Source organism: Platichthys flesus, chromosome 4 (assembly GCF_949316205.1).
Source record: "Platichthys flesus chromosome 4, fPlaFle2.1, whole genome shotgun sequence".
In the NCBI taxonomy this organism is placed as follows: domain Eukaryota; kingdom Metazoa; phylum Chordata; class Actinopteri; order Pleuronectiformes; family Pleuronectidae; genus Platichthys; species Platichthys flesus.
The window spans coordinates 4,455,156-4,476,698 of record NC_084948.1 but is presented as its reverse complement, the minus strand read 5'-3'; the positions used below and the strand labels follow the sequence as shown (position 1 = coordinate 4,476,698).

The 21,543-nt window shown below is 39.8% G+C and overlaps 1 long non-coding RNA gene across 1 annotated transcript; it reads right to left on the bottom strand.

Moving 5' to 3' along the window:
- Positions 1–9,401: 9,401 nt before the first annotated feature.
- On the bottom strand, positions 9,402–11,352 carry LOC133951484 (uncharacterized). Its single transcript, XR_009920460.1, has 3 exons — positions 11,252–11,352; positions 10,898–11,045; positions 9,402–9,556 (listed from the first exon to the last, which is right to left on the bottom strand). It is a non-coding gene; the product is annotated as an uncharacterized LOC133951484 (long non-coding RNA).
- Positions 11,353–21,543: the final 10,191 nt, after the last annotated feature.

Sequence of the window (21,543 nt, the reverse complement as noted above, 5' to 3'; positions counted from 1 at the left end):
ACCAATCCTGCTCGAGACCGCGGTTAGGCCCGCCTTTCTCATTAGCATAAGGACACTGAAATCGAAAAATAAAAGTTGGAATAAATGTGGAAATAAATAAATAAATGTGGAAATAAATAAATAAATGTGGAAATAAATGCAGAATTAAATGAATCAATGTCTTAAACTTATTTCCACATTTATTTATTTATTTCCACATTTATTCCAACTTTTATTTATTTCCACATTTATTTATTTTTCGATTTCAGTGTCCTTATGTAAATGAGGCAGGAGGTCCCAGCCTCAATCCCGAGCCGGATTGGTCAACTGAGTGATCCAGACAGAAGTAATCTATACCTAGTGAACCTCCTTGTAGTGCTAGCGTAACATGTCATCATTTGCAGTGTCCTTATGCAAATGATGACCGGGTTCGGACCCAGAAGCCGTCCCATACGGATCCGGGCCTACAGCCAAAACAGAAGGTTGTGATTTAAAACCTGACGGAGCGATTTTATTTTTAACCGGCGCAGCTTTGTAATCATTACGGTAGTGGTTTAGCGGAGTATCTGTTTTTTTAACAGGCGCAGCTTTTGTAGTGATTACGTTAGTGTTTTAGCGGATAAGGAAACGCATTGACCAATTGCATGCGAGTTAAGGCATCCCGCGCGATACTGCTCAGCCAATCAAGTCTGTGCATCTCAGGCGGTAAAAATTTAGACTATACAGTGCAGACAGAGACAGAGCGAGTAAGAGGTAAGTTGCACACGAGAGGGCGGTAGAATCAAAAAGAAAGATAGGGAGACAGGTAGAGAAAACACAGGGAGAGAAACGGAGTACTGAAATGGAGAAAGGGAGAGAAACGTAATGAACAAATAGCGCTCTCCAAAAAAAGTAAAGTTGGGCAATCCGGAATGGACCGACTCATTTCTGTTCATACTTCCCACTGGGAGCACTAAACCTGTGTGTCTTATATGATCAGAAACTGTGGCACTTATTAAAAGTGCCAATATGAAACGCCATTATGAGAAAAAACATAAAGGTTAAGAACAAACATATCCAGTTAAATCTGAAGTGAGATCACAGAAAATAAGTGGTCTCAGAGCCAAATATGACCAGTCCCCCAGGATCCTGAGACAACGTGCTCATGAGTGTTCCTTCAGAGTTGCTTGGATTTTGGGTCGACACAAAAAGCCATTTACTGATGGAGGGTTTGAAATACGGTCCTACTTTTATTTAGTTAATTAGAGAACATTATACATGTGTGCAATCATACATATATGTTCAGTTCTATGTTATGTGACAATAAATATTGTCAATTTATTTTTAATCGTACTGAATTCATTTGATTTGACAGTCAGGTATTGAGTACATGCAGTTGCTGATACAACTGCTAGGCTACTTAAATATATATCACACTAAATAGTTAGAAATTATGATCTTCCGGACCTTTGCTTAAAGAAATTTTCTCAAACTGGACCTCGAGAAAGTTTAGTGGAATACCCCTGATGGCTTCAGACCAGAGACCACTGGCAGACCTGCTGCGGGATGTGGCTAACCAGCTTGAGAACTGTGAGTTTCTTTTGTTTATATCTGTAAACAGTTTAACTAACAGTTGTATCCAACTTTTGCCAACGTATTGTATGACACTGAATTAGCCACCCATGTGATGATCGTCGCTTTGGTATTTTTTGTGCAGCGCCGGGTACCAGTAGCATGCTTACTGCATCCACACCGTCCAGGAATGTGACACCAAGGCACCCAGTCGACGGTAAGTTTCTGCAGCGAACACAATGTGAGCTAAATCCATCCCACACTGTTAGTTAGCTTACATTTGTAAGACTTGTCACTTCTCTTGATCCTAGCCGAGGTGTCAAGACTCTTTGCTCCATACTCCCATGGCGAGAGAAGCTCCACAAGGCGGCGACCCCTTGGTGTGCCCACACTCTCCTCTTTCACCCGTACCTTTTGCTGTCTCGAGGATAAGAGTGGTAACATTGTCCCCAGCCGATTCACAAAAGAAAAACTTGCTTCTGCAGGGTAAGGGGAAAAACGTTTGACGTTTCAAGGTATGTTAAACATCATGATGAGGATTGACACATGCTTCTTCAGCTGTCAGTATATTTTTACGCTGCATGTCAATTTTGTATCCAATAAATAAAATGCAATAACCTTAAAAACATGAAGGATCTTTTATGTCACACCAGTGATTTGCATTATGTTTCCATTTCAGGTAGTCAAACAAATCCCAATGATTTTAGGGAGTTTATTTTAACAGCCTATCCAAAACTCCGACAAGGGGGTGGATTTGAGTTGCTCAGGATTGCAGGAACAACAAGGAGTCGCAATCTGAACCTCATTCCTTGTCCCAATGAGGGCTACAATGTTAAATATTTAAAAGATACACAAATTGGTCATGCAGTTCTTTTCATTCGACCACTCCAAAGGAGCCTGGATCTCGAGGCTGTAAGTTCCTCCCTTTAATACTGCTGTTCTTCCCTAAAATGCAGAGTATAAAGTATTTCTTGTATTGAGTCTTACAATTATCTGTTTTTTACAGGCATGTCAACCAGAAAGCATGGTTGGACCACCTGCTAAATGCATTTCTTGTGGAGAGGAGTTTTCTTTTTCAGAAATAAAAGATCACAGTGATGAATGCATGAGGTACTGCCCTACAGAACTAAAACATAGTTTGTCAAGCACATTGTGTAACATTAATCATGTTACACGATATAAAACATACTAACCCTAACAACAAAAATTATCTATTTTTACCCAAGACCACCACAGAGCAGTGGTGAGGGAGAGGTAGGCACAGAAAGGGCCAGCTCCTCCCGAAGTCAAGATATTTTTGTGCGTACATTGAGGAGACGAGAGGAGAGTGAGCCGGCGAGGGCCAGCAGCTCAACCTGTACCATGCCACCTCAGGGAGATGTGCCTGCCCCAGAGCTAATTGATCTGGATCCCTTTGGGGAGAGAAGCATCTCTGGTTGGTTACATATTTTGAAAATTACATAAAATATTTCAATGAATAGTTGCACTCACATATCAATTGATCCAATGTTAATTATAAAATGTGTAAATCTATTTTTAGATTGGAAAATTGCCACCAATGCCAAAGAAGCAGCAAGGGCATATAAAGAAGCCATTTTGAGCCAGCATGCTTCTAGGAAAGCACTGAGTCTCATTATGGATCTTGGAGACAGTGCAGAGGACAGGGAAAGGGCAATCCTTTCATTTTATAAGATGGCTCATGTTGAGTTGGCCTGCCCCTTGACATGCACTCTTATTGGTAACACACTTACTTACTAACTAACTAACTTACTTACAAATGACCAAATCCTATTTTCTGTTAACTGAAATCTGTGCTGTGTTTTGCTTTTTCAGGAGATCCAGCAATTGGCGATGGTGTGACTCGCCATTTCTTCTCAACCATCATGCACAAACTTCAGAATGGTTTTGAGATTAATTTCGGTAAGTACAAATTTTAATTTTCACTATCTCATATATTTTACTTGTGTTTTATGACACACTCCAGATTCGACCACTGTAGATGTGTTAGAAGCTTCTTCTTTTGTTGCTTTGTTAAGGTACTATCCCGTATGTCAGTAAGGTTGTTTGTACGGGTTCCAGGCTGAAACCAGATCACCCCAAGAATGTGAATGTAGCTTATTTTAACCTGTAAGTTTCTGCAGGATAAAGTCAACCAGGTTATCCAGTGGCTGATTGACAATCCCTTTACTATTGCTGTTTGACAGTTGAAAATCTACGTGATTTGACTTTTCTATTTTCATTTAAGTGCCAGGGGGAACTCTGCTTTTTGAGGGTGAAAAGGATCATCTGCTACCCTCCACTTCCCTTGTCCTTTTGGAGAGTGATTTATTTGTTGTTGCTGGAAGAATGATTGGGCATTCATTTCTTCATGATGGGCCATGCCTGAGTGGACTGAGCCCAGCGATCCTGCATGTGCTCTTTGGTGGATCCCCAGAAGAAGCAACAATCGATATTAAGGACTGTGCTGACCTTGACATCCGAGAGAAAATCAAAGTGGTACGATACATATTTTGTCAATAAGATTTAAAATCACTAGGGCTAAGACAATATAAATAATATTTTAAGTCAGGAAGAAATGATTAAGAAATGCCTAAACATAAATTAATTAAATAAGAAAAATAATTCAGTAGGTCAATGTTAGGATTCTTCCACAATCACATCTTACAGTTAATAGGGATGGCTAAACCAACAGATTTACGATGTTATAAACTACTACCATGCTAATCACATGACATTTTAATCTAATTTAAATGTTTGATGTGGTTTGATTTGACAACTTGATGATTTATCTACGGACTATTAATCTTGAGAAATCCAGAAATCTAATCGAATTGATTCAAATTGTCAATAGCTGGATGGCAGAGAAGAGTTATCTTCAGAACAAAAGATCAGTATCAATGAGTTGGCACTGTCCTGGGATTTGCCTCCGGTCACAAGTGAGAAGAGGAGATGGCTTCTTGACAAGATGTTACTTCATGCTGTGAGTATTCTGTACTTAAGACTTCATATAAATCACACTAACTAATCAAGAGCTTTGATGAAAGACTAATTTTGCCCTTTTTTTGTCAGATACCTCCCAGATGTTTGTTGATGAGAAATGAATGATAGCTTATATGGCAATAGGTTGAAGATTAGTAAGGCTTCATGACTTTGAGTGTGATACAAATGTTTTGCAGGTCCTACGAAGAACCTCAAAACAAGTGAAGCAATTACGAAAGGGGTTAAAAGAGACACTGGTGTGGCCTTTGCTGAATGACAGGAAAGACACAATTCCTCTCGTCTTTCCAAGAGCATCAGAATTAGAGTACACACCACGGGTAAGTGAACTCAGGCTGCTACTAATCGTACAGTATCTTTCTGTCAAGAAGACTACTAATTCAGGAGTTCCTATCTTAAACATGTTTTATTTTCTACCCTCTGGCAACCACTGGTTTCAGTTTATTACACCAAAAATAACCTGGAGAGATTTGAAATATTTTGCAGATGAATAATCAGTAGGTGTTTGTTCCCTCTTACAAATGTACTTTATCATTGGATAAGCAAGCTCTGCACAAAATGTTGTTCTGAAGTCCCTGCGAGTAATTTTCATAGAAACAACGGCTGCATGAAAGGAAGGAAATCAATCCAAAAAATGATTTTGAAAACTCAAAAAAGGAATGAAAAGTTCACATCATGGCCATCTTACACATGCAAATCCACCAGTATGGCCCTTACAAAACTGCTTACCACCACATACTTTTATAATAATTGTAATTATTAGAATTAATAACTTCTTATATTTCCAGTACTGTACTTTATTGTGCTATATATACACTCTGGACAGCATGAAAAAACAAGTGTTAACTGATTGAAAAATATTGTATCTTTCAGATGGTCTTGGACAAGATAAAGTGGCCAACACAGGATGAGGAGGAGGACAGTGATGTCTCTTTGGAGGACACCTGTAGGATCACAGGATTCCTTTGAACATTTATTGAGAACGGTAAATTAATATTTACATTACATTACTTAAAAAAATCCTCAATCAACAATTTGTCAAATTATTTACTGATAGCTACAGCACACTCTGAAGATGTTACTGTCCAAAAGCCTTAGTCTAAATGCAGTGTTCTATTTTTGGTAGCATCTCCCAACTTCCTTGGGAAACTCCTGGGGCCTCATGTACTAAGGTTGCGTACGCAGAAAAACGTGGCGTACGTCCTTTTCCACGCTCACGTTCAGATGTACAAAACGTGAAATGACCGTAAAAATGTGCGGTCCCAACGCCAGCTCCAGAGCTGTCGTACGCACGTTTCTACAGCTATTGTTCCTTTGGCGACACTTAGAGGTGACGCTGGAAAACTGGGAAAAAAGGTGAAAACAATGACTCATCAGAGTGATTTGCAATCAGAGACACACTAATGAACAATTAACACACCTTGCAATTATATGGGTGGCTATAAAAGCATGCGCAATGCATGAAGAAAATTGTTTTAACAATGGCTGTGTTAGCGTTGTTAGAGGACATCGCAAATGGTCACATCCGAAGGGAACGTATATTTAGGGAACGCGAGGACTTACTCACAAATGATGACGATTGGCTCATGAGCCGATTTCGTTTCCCCAGGCCAGTATTACTGGAGCTGTGCGCAGAGCTGCGGCCGGCCCTAGAGCGCCACACAGCCAGGAGCCAGGGGTTGTCCGTGCCCACACAGGTGCTGATCACGCTGGGGTTCCTGGCAACAGGGACCTTCCAGCGGGAGCTGGCCGATCGGTCAGGAGTGTGCCAGTCCACCCTGAGCCGAGCCATGCCAGCTGTGTGGGACGGAATCATCCGAATGTCATCCAGGTACATCAAATTCCCATACAATGCTGTTGAACAGGCCCATATTAAAGCGCAATTTGCAGCAACAGCCGGTTTCCCTAATGTAATCGGAGCTGTTGACTGCACACATATTGCCATAAAAGCGCCATCACAGGATGAATTTTTTTTACGTTAACAGGAAACACTTTCATTCTATCAATGTCCAAGTGATATGTGATGCGCAAATGCAGCTCCTTAACATCGTGGCAAGGTGGCCTGGTTCAACGCACGATTCATTCATTCTGACCAACAGCATGGTTGGGAACAGACTGGAGGCTGGCACTGTACGCGATGGGTGGCTTCTGGGTGAGTAAATGCTTTATTCGTGTAATTGTCCCGTATGTATAAACCAGCGTAATGCACATCTGGGGCTTGTGCACATCCAAATATCATGTTTCTCTGACGTGTTCAGTATTCACGTCAGTAAAAGCGGGCGTAAAGTTAGAAATGTCGCCCGCGGTGCACTTCTGCATTCATTCATTGTGTGGTTTTTACGTTGTGTATTGTAAGCAGCCAATTGTATGACCAGTATAATTACAGCATTTATGAATTCAGCATATTTACCTTGGGGATGATCGGTGTCCCCTTCATGGGCTCCCACCACTCCGGTGAGAGCTGTGTCACCGATCAAAGCGGCCACTCTCAAATCGAAGGGGGAGAGTTCCCCCACTCCCGTCCCCCCACCTGTTGCGGTCACGCTTCGGCGGTGGGCAGAAACCCTCCGCTTCACCTCCACCTTGAGGTCTGACCACTTTTTTGTAATTTCAGAGTGTGTGCGCTGCTGAGACCCCACTGCATTGACGGCCTCGCAAACACGCTCCCACTCATGTTTCTTTTGTTTAGCATTTATCCCTGGATTAAGAGGTGAATCTCAGGTCCAGGGGCCTATTTAAATGAAATTGCATATTTAAATGAGGGCGTGGACAGGGAGGAGTTTGGCACGTCGGCATGTGCGCTCAATTCCACGTTGATTGAGATGTACAAAAGAAACGTGCTTGGATCCATGCGTTCGCACACTTTGATACATCTGAATTTATTTGTGCGTAAGACAGTTTCTGGGTTTTGGCGTACGCCAAGTTTCAGTATGAAATCCACGCAAGTCTTAGTACATGAGGCCCCTGGAGTTCTGGGTTGGATGGAGTGTGCTTCCAAGACACCTGGATGTTGAGGTGGTGGAGAGCAACTTCCCCAAGTCCTCCACCTGCTTCCACCTGCTGAAACTTCCACATCATTACAAGGAGTATTTTAATTTTGAAAGAGACATTGTTGCTGCGATTTGTAGCACAGACACTGGGTTTGGTATGGTCTAGAGTCTAGACCATACCAAATTAAATATGCTGTACTATCTCACAAACATGCCTGCTTTATTGCACCAGTGTTATTCAGTTTCAAAAATTTACTGTCTAGAGTCTAGACTGTAGACTCTAGACAGTATAGTTTTAGTTCATTATGATGTTCACTGATGTAGTTAATTATGCCTCTGTCAGTTAATCACTGTTCCCTTAGTGAAATTGTTTCAAAGCCAGTTGTTGCTGTTATTTATTAAATATATTATTCAGAAAAAAAATGTAGAAGCTCCTTATTTCTACTTATGTTAAAATTACCTCATCCATATGAAACAAATCTAATATCTATCAAAACATTGTGATTTAGCAATGGAAATTAGAACTGCACTAAAGCCAAGCACTGTGTTTTTATGTAACTCACAAATTCTTCATCATGGAGCTTGTGAGGGAGGAATTTACTGGATCATTTCTGATAATAAGCTCACAGTTTGGACATAGACATCAACAACATCAGACAGAGGGCCACTGGGGTCTGGTAGACTTTCAGCTTCCTGCTCAGTCAGTGGGCGCTGCAGCTGAACTTCAGGGATCACAACACCAGGTTGACGGTGACCACATGGTCCAGTCCAGTCGATTCCAAACTCCATGTCAACCTGCAATTTGTCGGAGCTCTTGTTAAAGGGTTAGTTTAGCCAAAATCTCAGATAAAATGGCAAAAATCCTTACAGAATTATAAACCACCTTCAGTCAATTAGATTTACAGGAACTAGATTGAAACAAAACTTGTTTTATCATCGCTTGGGATTCTGGACAAATCTTAGATGAACAACATCGGCATCAAGAAGAGAGATTGTTTAGAATTCTCAAAGAGCCAACAAATTAATTTAGAGTACTGATGCAGGTTTACATTTACTTTGGAATAGACCTTTTACTGTATTATTTTCTACTGCTAAAGGTTGTTACAACAGTTTTTGTAATTTCCGATAAAGTAGTGAGAATGTGGACATTGTTCCATGTAGGACAGTTACAGAAAAAAAAAATTGCCTGTATATGTTCTGGCTGGGCCTCATGTTCATGGCGAGTCCACAGTTGCAACGGGGATTGGTTTCCCTCAGTGCGTAGTCGGTGACAGTTCCAGCCACGCTGGAAAAACTGAAGGTGCTTCTGTATGTGGGGCAGAAAGCACCAGTGCAGAGCATAGAGATGGATCTTGTTGACAGGATTGAGAAGACCTTCTCTCTCAAGGTTAGTAAAGATGGCGTAGAAGAGATCAAGCACTCCAACATAAACGTCTCTCCAGAGCCTCTCTATTCTGATGAAGAAAAAGTAGTGTTTCTACAATGAACAAAAAACAACTTTTTATCTTTTACCTAGTTTTGGAATATGGCAAGATTGGCATTGATGGTAAGCACGGTAAATAATAACAATGAACTCAATTTCAAGTCCTGTTTTTAATCTGTCCAAATGGAAGTTAGACAAAATGATAATGATATAAATTATATATATTCGTGAACTTGATTACGATTAAATGATACTGAAGAGAATGTATGGATAATTACAGATGGGTGGGAAATTGGTCAAAACTTCAACCATACCCAAAACAGTGAAACAAGTGTTATTTTGATAAATGTTTTAATGACAGATGTACCTTTGATTATGGACACTCCTGCCAGCAATGTGGGAATTCCTGTTCAGTCCTCTGTTAGCCACGATGTAGCGTGCAACGTCAACATTTTCCCCACCTTTATCTGACCTGACACGTGATGGCAAGCCGTAGACATCAACAGCCTCCAAGAAGCTACTTAAGACTGTTGCTGCCCGATTGTTGGTGGCTGAACTCAAGTACACAATTAAACGACTAAAGCCGTCAATACCACCATGCACAACGAAACGCCATCTGAAATACACATGTATGAGCACAGACAAAGATCACTAAAACTACCTGTATCAAGCATTTCTTTGTGAAGTTTTGGCCAATAGGCATATTTAATATTTGAACAGAGCTAATGTATCAAAATTCTTTAAACATATAAACATGTTCCCTCCATAGGACTGAAAACATGAATAGAAATCCTGACAAAGTATCAGGTAACGACTTCTATATATTAAATTCAAGTTCACAATGTGATTTACATTGCAATACACCAAAACAAACACACACACACACATATCTAAACAGCCAGTGGATTTATACAAGGCCCTAGTGAGTATTTTTGATACCAGCTGTGTGTTGTAGAGATTTTAATCATGTGATATTATCTTACTACAGTTCTACACAATTCAGTCACAAAGTATTTGGTCACTGAGATTTTCTTTTTTGACATCTGTAGTAGAAATATTAACTAAACATGGTTGACAAATTATTTTGTATTAGATAGTAAGCGTTTGAAGACTTGATAAGAGACTTATGATTTGTATTAACATACACCAAATGTTTAAGACTTGAGCGGTTTTATGATCGGAACTGTTTATGATGTGAATACGGTGAGACCATTTGTGACTTAATTACCCATCAAAGGAAAGAGTGGATGTCTTCTTATCACCTAAGGAACACATGTGAATCAGCTGCTAATGTTTAGATTCCTCTCCTTCCCCCACCATGGAACCAGTCTGGATTGGTTCAGAGGGACAGCCCTCAATCCTCCTATATAAGATCTGTGTCTTTGACTGTTCTGCATCCTCACTCTGACACCCTTGTGGTTTCCCTGTGTTGATCCTTTCTGCAGAAAGCCCCTTATTAAATACATGTTGATAACTTTGTTGTTTCCAGCCTCTTGTATTTCCAGATTTCTATCACACATCCATACAACCCTTTTTCAGTACAGAAAAGTCAGGCTCAATTGTAATAAAATCCAATAAATACTATGACACAAACATCAATTGTATCACTGTTTATGTCTGTCTAATCACTTGTAGATATAGATCACTAAAAAGCCAAACGAACAGCCTTACTTTTATTTTCTATGCAAGTAATATAAGCCAGGTAAAAAATTGATTTGCAAACAAGAATTTTGATGGAACAAATTATGTATTTCATCCACCATGAATAAATCGAAGTTTGAATTGCAATGATGCGGATTGTTCATTTAAAACTGAAGATGGATCAATCTTTTGTAACTGCTCTGGATAAACAGTATACTGGGGAGTAAGTATCTTACAGTAATAAAATCTATAGTGAAGAGGATGTTTATCAAGTAAAATTTAGCAATGCTACAGATGATTTATGTTTTTAAGATACCTTATCAGTTTGTGATTTCCGTCGATATGCCATAAACTGTTCGGTGCTGGTACAAAGTACTTCCTGCGCCTTTGTGGGTTCAGCTGAAGTGTGCGCACCACAACTCCATTAGGATCCACGCGCCTCATGGATTCCTGGACACGTTGTCCTATATACAGGACAAAGCACAGATAAGGTGTACTCTAAAAACGTTAACCATTCCTGAATCTGTAAGTAACATCACAAAATCTGGACTAGCAGTCTGAAAAGCAGCTTCTATTCGACATTTTTAATAAATCAGCAAGTAGGCCAAATCCAAATTTATTGGTGAAAAATCCCAGGACACATAAATGGGTAATGACTACTAACACTTACTTTGTATGTTTATGCCTTGTGCTTTCAGGTGACCAACCATCATTTTGTATCCAGAGTTGGGATGATGCTGCAGAATTTGGGTCACAGTTGCATCCAGATCGTTGTCCTCCAATGGAGTTGATAATTCATGGACTCTGATCATCCAAAAGAACAAGAAAAAAGTCAAAAGTGACGACAAACGACAACCTGCTGTCTAAGGATATTTCCCATTGTATGAGTTTATAAGTGTCAAACTAATTCAAGTTTGCTTAATAGGTGTCACATCTGCCTTTTTTATGTTTCACTCCAGAAATAGTTTGACAGATTATCTGACGAACTGAAGAGGCTAATTAATGGCAACCATGGTCCATGTGTATGAACTAATGCTGAAACATAAAGTTGCTGATCGCAAGGAAGAAATCAATTCAGTCTCTCAGTCTCTCTCAGAATTATAGCCATTGGGACACTACTTCAGTCAACAACAACTATATATGTATTTATATATTCTTCAGAGAAGAAATGTTAAATAGGGATGAACCGATATGGAAATTCTTGGCCGATACCGTTGTTTAAAACAACTATCTATACAATAGACGATACCGATACTTGTTTATTTTGTTTTTGTTGTTCACCCTTTTGTGCCAGGAAAATAATTAAATCATTATTTAAAAAGTACTATTTTTAATTATTTCAGCCATTTATCACTCTTATGTTTTAATAAGCACAAATGCAATCAGATTTATGAAACAATCTTTGGTTTAACTAAACTTTATTTAACGGAGACATATTATGCCCATTTTACCACAAGTTGATATGGTTCCTTGGGGTCTTAATGAAATGACTGTAACCAATTTTGGTAAAGAAACCAAAAGGATAATTTTAAACAGCACCTTTTTACCCTGTCTAAAACAGATTGACCTGTTTTAAGTGCCAATAGTTACTCCCGCTTACCAGCGCTTTATTGAATTTCTTCACTTTGACGCGAACGGAGGCGTAGCTGAGGTGAGCTGCTAGGAGGGCCCGAAGCGAGTCCAGAGTTTCCGCCGCCGAACGCCGTACCCGTTCCGGTCTGCGGGCCGCCTTCCGCACCGGCGACAACCACCGCCCGGCGGACCAAGAGACAGAAAGCCCGGTGCGCTGGTGCGGATATTGTAGGGGTATAATATACGATGTAACAATTAAGTTAATACTAAACGCAGTACAATTACCTTATCCCATAATGTGCCATCCTCCGACGAATGGTTCTCTCGCTCACACTGAACAGGTGTGCTATGTCCCCAGCAGTGTAACCCAAATGGAGGTGAGCTTCGATAATATCGGGGGGCAAAAATAATGACGGGCGTCCAAAGGTTGCGTCTTCATCTTCTGTCTCTGAGAGGATGCATAGTTGGCGGGCAACTTCTTGAAGACTGGCCAACACTGCTGGGTCGACGTCCAGTTCCATTTCAGCGTTGAGCTGAGCTAAATCGTTCACCAATCCATCCAGACGAAACTGAATATAGTCCTTTGGTGCATGGTTCTCTACATCGTTCGCTAATGACCTTAAACCATTTGCGATGCCTCGTAAAAAAAACGACATTTATAAACCACTGTTGGATAGAATACATACCTAAAATGTAACTGGTTAAGTGGGCTGATATCAAACAGCTGCTGGATACCAGTCAGCATCGAAAGGCAGAAGTAGTAGAACTGGATCATTACACTCCTGTGACCAATCCTGCATGAGACTGCGGTTAGGCCCGCCTTTCTCATTAGCATAAGGACACTGCAAATGAAAAGGAAATGTATCAGGGAAAAAATAAATGTTAAAATATATTTAAGACATTTATTTTGACATTTCTTTTGGTATTAACATATTATTTTTTTTTTTCTGTATTAATTTATTTATTTCCTTTTTTATTTATTTATTTATTTCTGTATTTATTTATACATTTATTTATTTATTTATTTTTACTTATGTCATGTATGGTCCTCCATAATTTTCTTCTGTTTATCCAAGATCAGGTTGTGGTAGCACCCATCGGATCAGGTTTTTCTAGACATCCCTCTCCCCAGCCACATTTTCCAGCTGCTCCTAGACGATCCATAAGCATTCCCAGGCCAGATGGGATATGTGGTCAACCAGTTCTAGGTCCAACCCTGGGTCTCCTCTCAGTTGGACGTGCCCGGTAAACCTCTATCAAAGGTGTAGGTGTAGTGAATGTGACTTTCATAATTCACCCTTGTTCTTAGTGTAGTTCTATACACTGTTTCAAACTGTTATTTAATTAATATGTTAAGTATGATGTGCCGGGACCGTGTCCCTTTAAATATATATGTGCGTCATGACGTCGAGCCCAGTCCCTGCTGGGTAACGTGATGACATGAGAGCCAAAAGCTTGCTGGGTATTGAAGCGCCATTTTGTTTGTTGTTGCGCAGATACAATAATAAACGGGCCACAGACTTGTGTTCCCAGCTTCAAAAATTGTTTTTTGCGTTTGAATGCAATTCCCACATAGGCATCCTGATTAGATGCCTGAACCACCTAAATTGACTTCTTTTTACACATCAAGGAGCAGCAGTTGTACTGTGAGCTCCCTCCAGATGTAAAATCTACTCACCTCAACACCAACACCGAGCACTGCCACCCAACAGAAACAACGTGTCTCCTTCTTTTTCCTACTATCATTCCTTGGCACAACCAGTTTGCAACCATCGGACAGATGATTGATCGATTAGTAAAGGGCAACTCGCTGTCATGTGGAATCAAACCCCAGGAACTATTTTAAGATCAAAACCTCACCCTACATAAACATGGACGACATGAGAGGTCCACCAAAAGTAAAGCCTGACCATCTTGGCCGCCCCCTGGTGGCTGGCTGCAGTTTAGGTCAAACCCCACCTCCTCCATATTGGTGGATAGGACATGTACCAATACATTTTTCTCAAAGATGGTATCGGCTATTTTGCGTAGTTCTTATCATACTGATGTTGGTTGAATTCTTAATTTCCCCCAGAAAGTTTGGTTTTAGTTTTGATCCTTAATATATATATAAATACATATGAGATATATATGTGAGACTGTCTCCTTATTTGCGGAGCATGAGTATCAGCAGGACTTTGCTATCGCTGCTCCACAACACAAACAATACCGCACAGTACACTGGCTCCAAATGACAACAGAAGCATAAATTCTCAGCACCTGTGTACTCGATCATAGCTCGTAGTTGTCGTCAACTTTATTGTGTATTACAGTTTCTCATTTTTATCTCCATTCAAAGACAATAATGGGAGATAGTTCTCTGCAGGCTGCTGTCAGCTAAAACACACACACACACACACAAACACACACACACATAATCAATACAGTCCCTTGACATAAAAACAGAGTGTGATGCAACATCCAGGACAGGGAAGTTTTTAAAAATGCTATTGATGAAAGTGAGACACTATGCAGTGACAGGTGATCAATAATCCATGTGTGAGAGAAGAACAGGTTGAGACTCAGGAGGAGTGAAGGTTCAGCTGCTTCTATCAAACCTGTCAATATTAAAGCAGAACGACTCAAACTTGGGACCAAGTCTGTCTTAGGCACTGTGGTGTGTGTGTGTGTGTGTGTGTGTTAATAGGAGTGTAATGTGCAGTGATAACAGTAAATAGTGTTTCTATCAGTCGTATCATCTCTTTAGTGTCACCAGCTGTGAACAACATCCTCTCGGGGTTTCATTGTGCTTTAGTCACAGTGACACTCGACTTGACTCGGACTAATCAGCTCTAACTGAACCCTCCTCCAGTGTGGATGACGACTGGAGCAGCGGCTCATTAGCACAGGAGCTGCTCGTGTGAAAAGAAAACCGTGTGGCACCAGTGTAACATTTAGAGAGGAGAAAATTAGTTCATCACTAGAACACGTTGAACACAATGTGTAGATAAACTTTTTATCAGCAGTTAAATGTAAAGGAGCGGCTTGTGTTGATGATTTATTTTCCATCATATTCTGTGTCAATGATCATTTGTCTTCCTCTCAGTTCCCCTCTGTGGGGCTTCAACTCATTCGACTGGGACTGTGTGTGGCTGTTCATTTACATTCCCCTCTTGTTTCAAACTGTCTGTTTGTATTTCAGACTGAGAGCAGAGGCTGTTGTTATTGTTATAATGTGTCAGCAGCAGCACAAGGGCTGAAACAACACAAAGGTTCAGGGGAGTCATCGAATAAATATACAATAGACCAAATTCACACTGTGACATCAGGCTCAGTGTGGGAAGCTCACATGCTGTTATAAAGAGAATAATGCAGCCTGCTGCTGCGATGCCGGTTTATAAAGCACATCAACATAAACTGTTTTCGTTTCACTGCCCACTAACTGATCAGCAACTGAAATGATAATGGTTAGTTAAAATCTGGACATCATATTTGTAAGTCCATGTTAGTTGATTGCGAACATAGCATTCAAGCACTTCTTTGCAAAACACATCCCGAGCACATTTATTTAATCAAGCTAGTAAATAACTGCTACTGTGTCCTTGTGACCTCAGGAATATTCAACGTTGTGTCACATTCTGATCATTTGAACATATCTCTTTGGTGTCAGAGGAAATGGCCACCAAGTGAATTTGGTCTAGAAAACATTAAGGTTGCTGCCACAGTCAGAGAAGTGACACTGATGCCCAAGCAGACGCAGTGGAAAGGATTTTAACCTCCACATACATAATGTGTGTGTCTGAAAGTTAGTTATGTGGGTGTTCTGAGCATTTGTAACTCTTCACATTCCCTTTAGCCAAGTGTAAATCACATTCAAAACATAAACGGGTCAAATTCATTCAGACACAGATAAAGCTGAACACAGGCACAACACGTTGCATCTGCTTTCAGGAACTTTCAGATGTAGGAGGATGTTTGCCTCATTTCATCATTTAGTGTCAGTGAAGGTGTTTGAAATATAAATGTATCTCCTAGTGACTGAGATGTGGAGACAGAGAAAAAGTTGGAGTATAAAATGGCGTCAATGTCAAGCAAGTCACACAGTTGAAAACAAACCTCAACACAGTTGTCTCAAGTCAACACAAAACACATTCATTAATATTTGTCATGTCTCAGATCCGTTAACCGCCACTGTTTTCTCCCCTGACACCTTTCTCTATTTACCAGAAGCAAAATTATACATTGGTCCTAAAGAGTTTATGGTGATAAAAACCATAATACATCATCAGTGAGCTGAAAAACAATCATATAAATTGATATGAATGAATGTATTTATCCTTAGAGGAGAAGGATTAGAGGAGGACCAATTTAAAGAAAAAATTCACTTCAAACCATTACTACAGGACAAATCAAAACTGAGTTTGAAAAATAAACACTGAAAAGTCTTGAATATTCACCATCATATTCCATCCTCAAATAGGCCTTTAACCCTCCTTCTATCTGGCACCATCTCAACACTGCTGGCACTGTGAGCCTGTGAGCCAGATGTCCAGCTCCGCAGAACTACACAAACAGTTTAACAGTAAATGTACATGTTTCTTCACGCCACTAAAAAATAAATCATCCGCAAAAATAAAAAATCTCCAAGACCCTGACAGCATATTTTTAGAAAATCCACAGTGCAACCAGCTGAGGACACTGAACAAATACGTGCTCCAGAGTCTTAATCTTCAAACTGAATATACGCCCCTGCTCCGGCTCAGGATCCAGGTGCGCTCTGTATCAGTTTAGAACTATCAGCCCCTGTTTAATCCTCCATTGGAGCTGTGCTGTTCAGGGACCGCCAGCTGTTTCAAGGAACTGTCCCTACCCCAAAACTCAGTCCATCTTGACTAACTGTTCCCTGCCAAAGAGTGCAGATTCAGTCGCACAAATTAATGGCAACCAAAACTCTAACCTGACATCACATCTGTAGGAGCAACCGTTTCCATTTGGACAACCGAGAGCCAACATTCTCCCCCACTACCTCCTATTGTCTGAAATGCCTAAGTCTCTAAAAGCCTCCTAATACTTTGAGCCCCTCTTTATCTGATTAAATGATTGAGACAGAAGTAACAACTCATTTTCACCATGAACACGGTGCACACACACAGGCAGCTTGTCAGTTTCCTGCTGCTCTGTCTCCATGTACCTGAGGTGTCACATCTTCAGGGTGTCAGATCTCTCTGTCTCCTGACTAGTTTAACGTCTCACAGTATTAATAGTGTTTAATAAGGTTCTTCTCTGAGCTATGTGGGATCATCACTTTCTACCAGTACAGTCTACACATGCTCATTTATTAAATGACTGAGTGAACTGACACTAATGAAACTCTGAGAGTTCCATTTCATTTCTGCCTCATTGTTTGTTTCATGCATCATTGGCTGTTTTCCTGTTTAATCTGATTCATGAATATTAACTGACAGACTAACGACTGCTGATGGAGGCTTATTTCAGAATTTAAATTATATTAAAAATACAGAGAGTCAACATCATTAAAACCTCAGAGACATAATCACGTAACTTTTGATAAAGTGGATATTTGTGTTCCTCAAATATCGATATTTTGCTGAACATTGTCAACACACACAACCGAACATTTAATATTTCTTTATTCATCCTTATTAAGGATTTATTCTGTGATCTGTGTGAGGTTTAACAAACAACTTGACTCATACAAATTTAAGAGGGAACATCATTTCTATGAGCGAGTGAACAAACACTATCTGTCGCATGACTCACCAACATGACATTTCAATGTTCATCTCTGAGCTCAACATACAGCGGCTGAAATCAGCACTGAATCTTCCCTAGAGGAGATTTATGTTCACTTTGTAACAACACTAACAGCGTCTGTCACAAACACCCATACATGCACATGCAAACACACACACACACACACACACACACACACATATACCAACACCGTGTCTGTAACCTTGAGATCTGCAGAACCATGAAATCAAATCTCACTCATCTGGTGTCTCAGCGGAGCGACACATGTTGTCATGTGTGTTGAGCTGCGCAGGAGCCTGTTGTTGTTGAGTCAACAAACCAGATTGCAATTGGGTTAGTGTGAGTGTGTCAGAGGTCAGTCATGTAGTGAGTGAGTGAAAGAAACACACAGATCCAGTTTCGGCTGGATCTTCTCATTGTACAGGAGTCTCTGAGTCCGCAGCTGCACCCTCCACATCTACACTATACTACTATTAATAATAATTATAAGTATTATTCATTTATTACTCTTATCAGTTTTTTCCTGTGGTTGTTAAGACTCAAAAGTCCATTTCCCATTATTAATGCTGTTGTATTAATACGTTTAATTGAATTGATTTTATATTCATTCAAATTAATTATTCATAGTTTTTCTTTAAGATTTATAAAACCTGTTTCATCATCATTTGATCAATATTTCAAACCTGCAGTTCTTCAAAAGGCTGTGTTGAGAAGAGTCATCACAAAATAGATTAAACCCACTGGTAATAAACCTTATGTCTTAAAACTGATCTCAACAGATAAATTATGTTCGATAAAAGAAGAGCCTGACTGTTTTGGTTATAAAACACCATGCATCATCACCAGGTGTAAATGAAGTGTGACTGAGCAGTCGGATATAATCACAAACATCTTCGATTTGGAGCAAACTCTCTCATGCAAGGTTCTGCAGCTTCCACTGACACAACGCGCTGCCCTGAAATATTCAACAAGGAGAGTGGATTTGTTTTATATAAATGCAGAGACAATTCGGACGAGTTCTGAATCTCCACACATACGCCATCAAATTATCAACTGTGTTTGAATCATGATTGATTTTGTTCCTCTGAATGATTCTCTTTGAAACTGCATTTATTATCTGATTATCATTAAATAATACAGTTTCCCTGTCATTGTGATCAATACTGATTATTTTCACATGACTGTGCACGTCTCATGGTGGATATGATGAAACAGTAATGAGGCTTTAGTGAGTGCTTCAGCTCTGTGATAGAATATGGATCAGGAGGAAACCTCAGACCACACATCGACTGGACCACAGGGGGGCTGCATCTAGAACCTTCATCCAGTCACTAACTTCATTTCCTAAAGAGACAATTAGCCAAAGTCCAGACGTCAAACATCCGTCAAATCATCTCAGTAAATGAATAAGCTTCATTGTTTATCACTATTGATTCGACTGAAGAGCAAAGATGTGAATTTCATCCATTTAAAATGAAATCTACAGCAGAGTGATGCTTTCAACAAAATCCCTTCAGTGCACCAAGCAGCGAACATTGACCTGAACAGAGTCGAGTTCAGACAATGGAATACTCAACATGGACAAGAATCTGATTTCTCTCTGCTACCGAGAGACATTACACTTCTTACAGTCCTCCAAAGAGTTCAGCAGATAACACTCACACACACACAAATGCACACACATACCCAGCCACACACAGAGGAAATCTCATTTTCATTCTGCTGAATCCTAAGTATGTGGTTCTTTGGTGAATTACCATATAAATAACTGCAGCTGCTTATCAAACTTAACTGAAGAACAGAGAGACAGAGAGGAGAAAGAGAGAGAAATCCTCTCTTACTAAATTTGAATTTGTGGCTTTTTGTTAAATATGTGTCGCTATGGTCATGTCAGTGGATGGTGTTGTGTAAAGGCATGTGACCCTGTGGAATTCTTTATGTTTAATTCATGATTCTGCTCCTGTCTGGATGTGTTCAAGAGACGAGAACCTTTTGAGGGATATTTGATTTGTCTTTTCTTGTTGGAGGAATAATTATGGACTCGTGGATATTTTGATGGATCGGCTTGGATTCTAGGTTTTTATATTTGCATTTGAATCTCTGTTTGCATTTTGGATTTGCTATGTCCTGTTCCTGAAGCTTATTTCAAAGTGTGTCTCTCTCTTACTTTACGTGATGTCTTTGTCTGTGTTTTACCACTTCTTGTGAATGCATTATCTCAAGTATGTTTTGAGGGAATTTCTTCAAATCTGGTACACACATCCAATTGGATTTACAAATTAACTGTTTATATTTAGAAGTCAATGGTCATGCTGATCTCATATGAAACTGGACACACAACCACAATGCAGTATATCTTTTTTTCCCCTTGCATATTTGCTGTTGTTGTCTTATTTATTGTTGTGTTTCCAGATGTGTTGTTTTGTTTTGAGGTTTGTACTTCAGGGCGTACCATAGAAGTCAAATGTAAACATAATGTTAGTGCACACTCTGTCTCTTCTCACTCACAGTCTCATGTTTTATCCTGCAAATATTGAATCACCCTTTTTCTTTTTTTCAGGATTAATGAACTGAAGTGATGAAACAAGAGAGTTAATGAGGGTTTTCACTCGAAGCAGACACAAATCGATTATCATTGTGTCTCCTCAGAACTGAGGTGTAATTGAGGTGTAATTATTGTGTCTTTGTCCTATTGTGTTTAAATGTCTGAAACAGTGGAGCGACACATTTCTCTTTGTAAGGAGAAACCCCTGACATCCAGCAGCTGCCGATGAGCTGTTCCACAGTCAGAGGAACTAACTGAACTGAACTGACATTTCTACAAAAGCTGAGACTATATCAGAAGTTATTAAAAATACAATGTTAACTGGTGGATGGATCTAAAGAAAGGACTCAACTCCTGCTATAAACATAAATGTACAACATGAGGCTGAACAAATTCAAATGTTGTAAGTATGAAAATTTCATTCCATTTTTTTTACATAATATTAGTTAGTGTCAATAACTTCTTAAATAATGTCACTATGAGGTTAATTTAAGTAATATGAGTAATCACTAGACAGTGAAAATAAAGAGGCATTATTATTCAGTGAGATACCTGAGTGTTTGGTGAGATTATGAGGAGGTGGTGAAACCTGGAGGAGAGGGTTCTTCTAATCTCTCTGTCACACTTCATTTACCTTCTAATTAACATTCATGCAAATGGCTGAAAGGATCTCGGAGCCAAATGGAGCATTTCGTGCGGCTCATTTAAAGTTAAAATTAACCTCAACTTTATTTTAATCACATTCATTTTGTTTACATGCAGTGACTTCAGGAAGTGTTCAGACCCAGACCTACAGTACATTTTCTAGGAACATGTTTTCACATTGATCGTGAATATGAATTGATTTGATACATTAAAAAATGAAATCTCCAACATATTCACTTGTGCAAAAAGTGAATTGAAGTATCAAATATGTTTGCGATTTTCAAGGAACAGCCGTGGTGAGGAGGGTGTTTGGCCTGGGAGCCTCGGAATTGCATTCCTTCTTTCTGCAGACAGTGTGCTTCTGTTAACTTCATCAGGTCGTGACCTTCAGTGTGCACTGGAGCGATTTGCAGTCGGGTTTGAAGCGGTTCAGATGTCAGCACCAA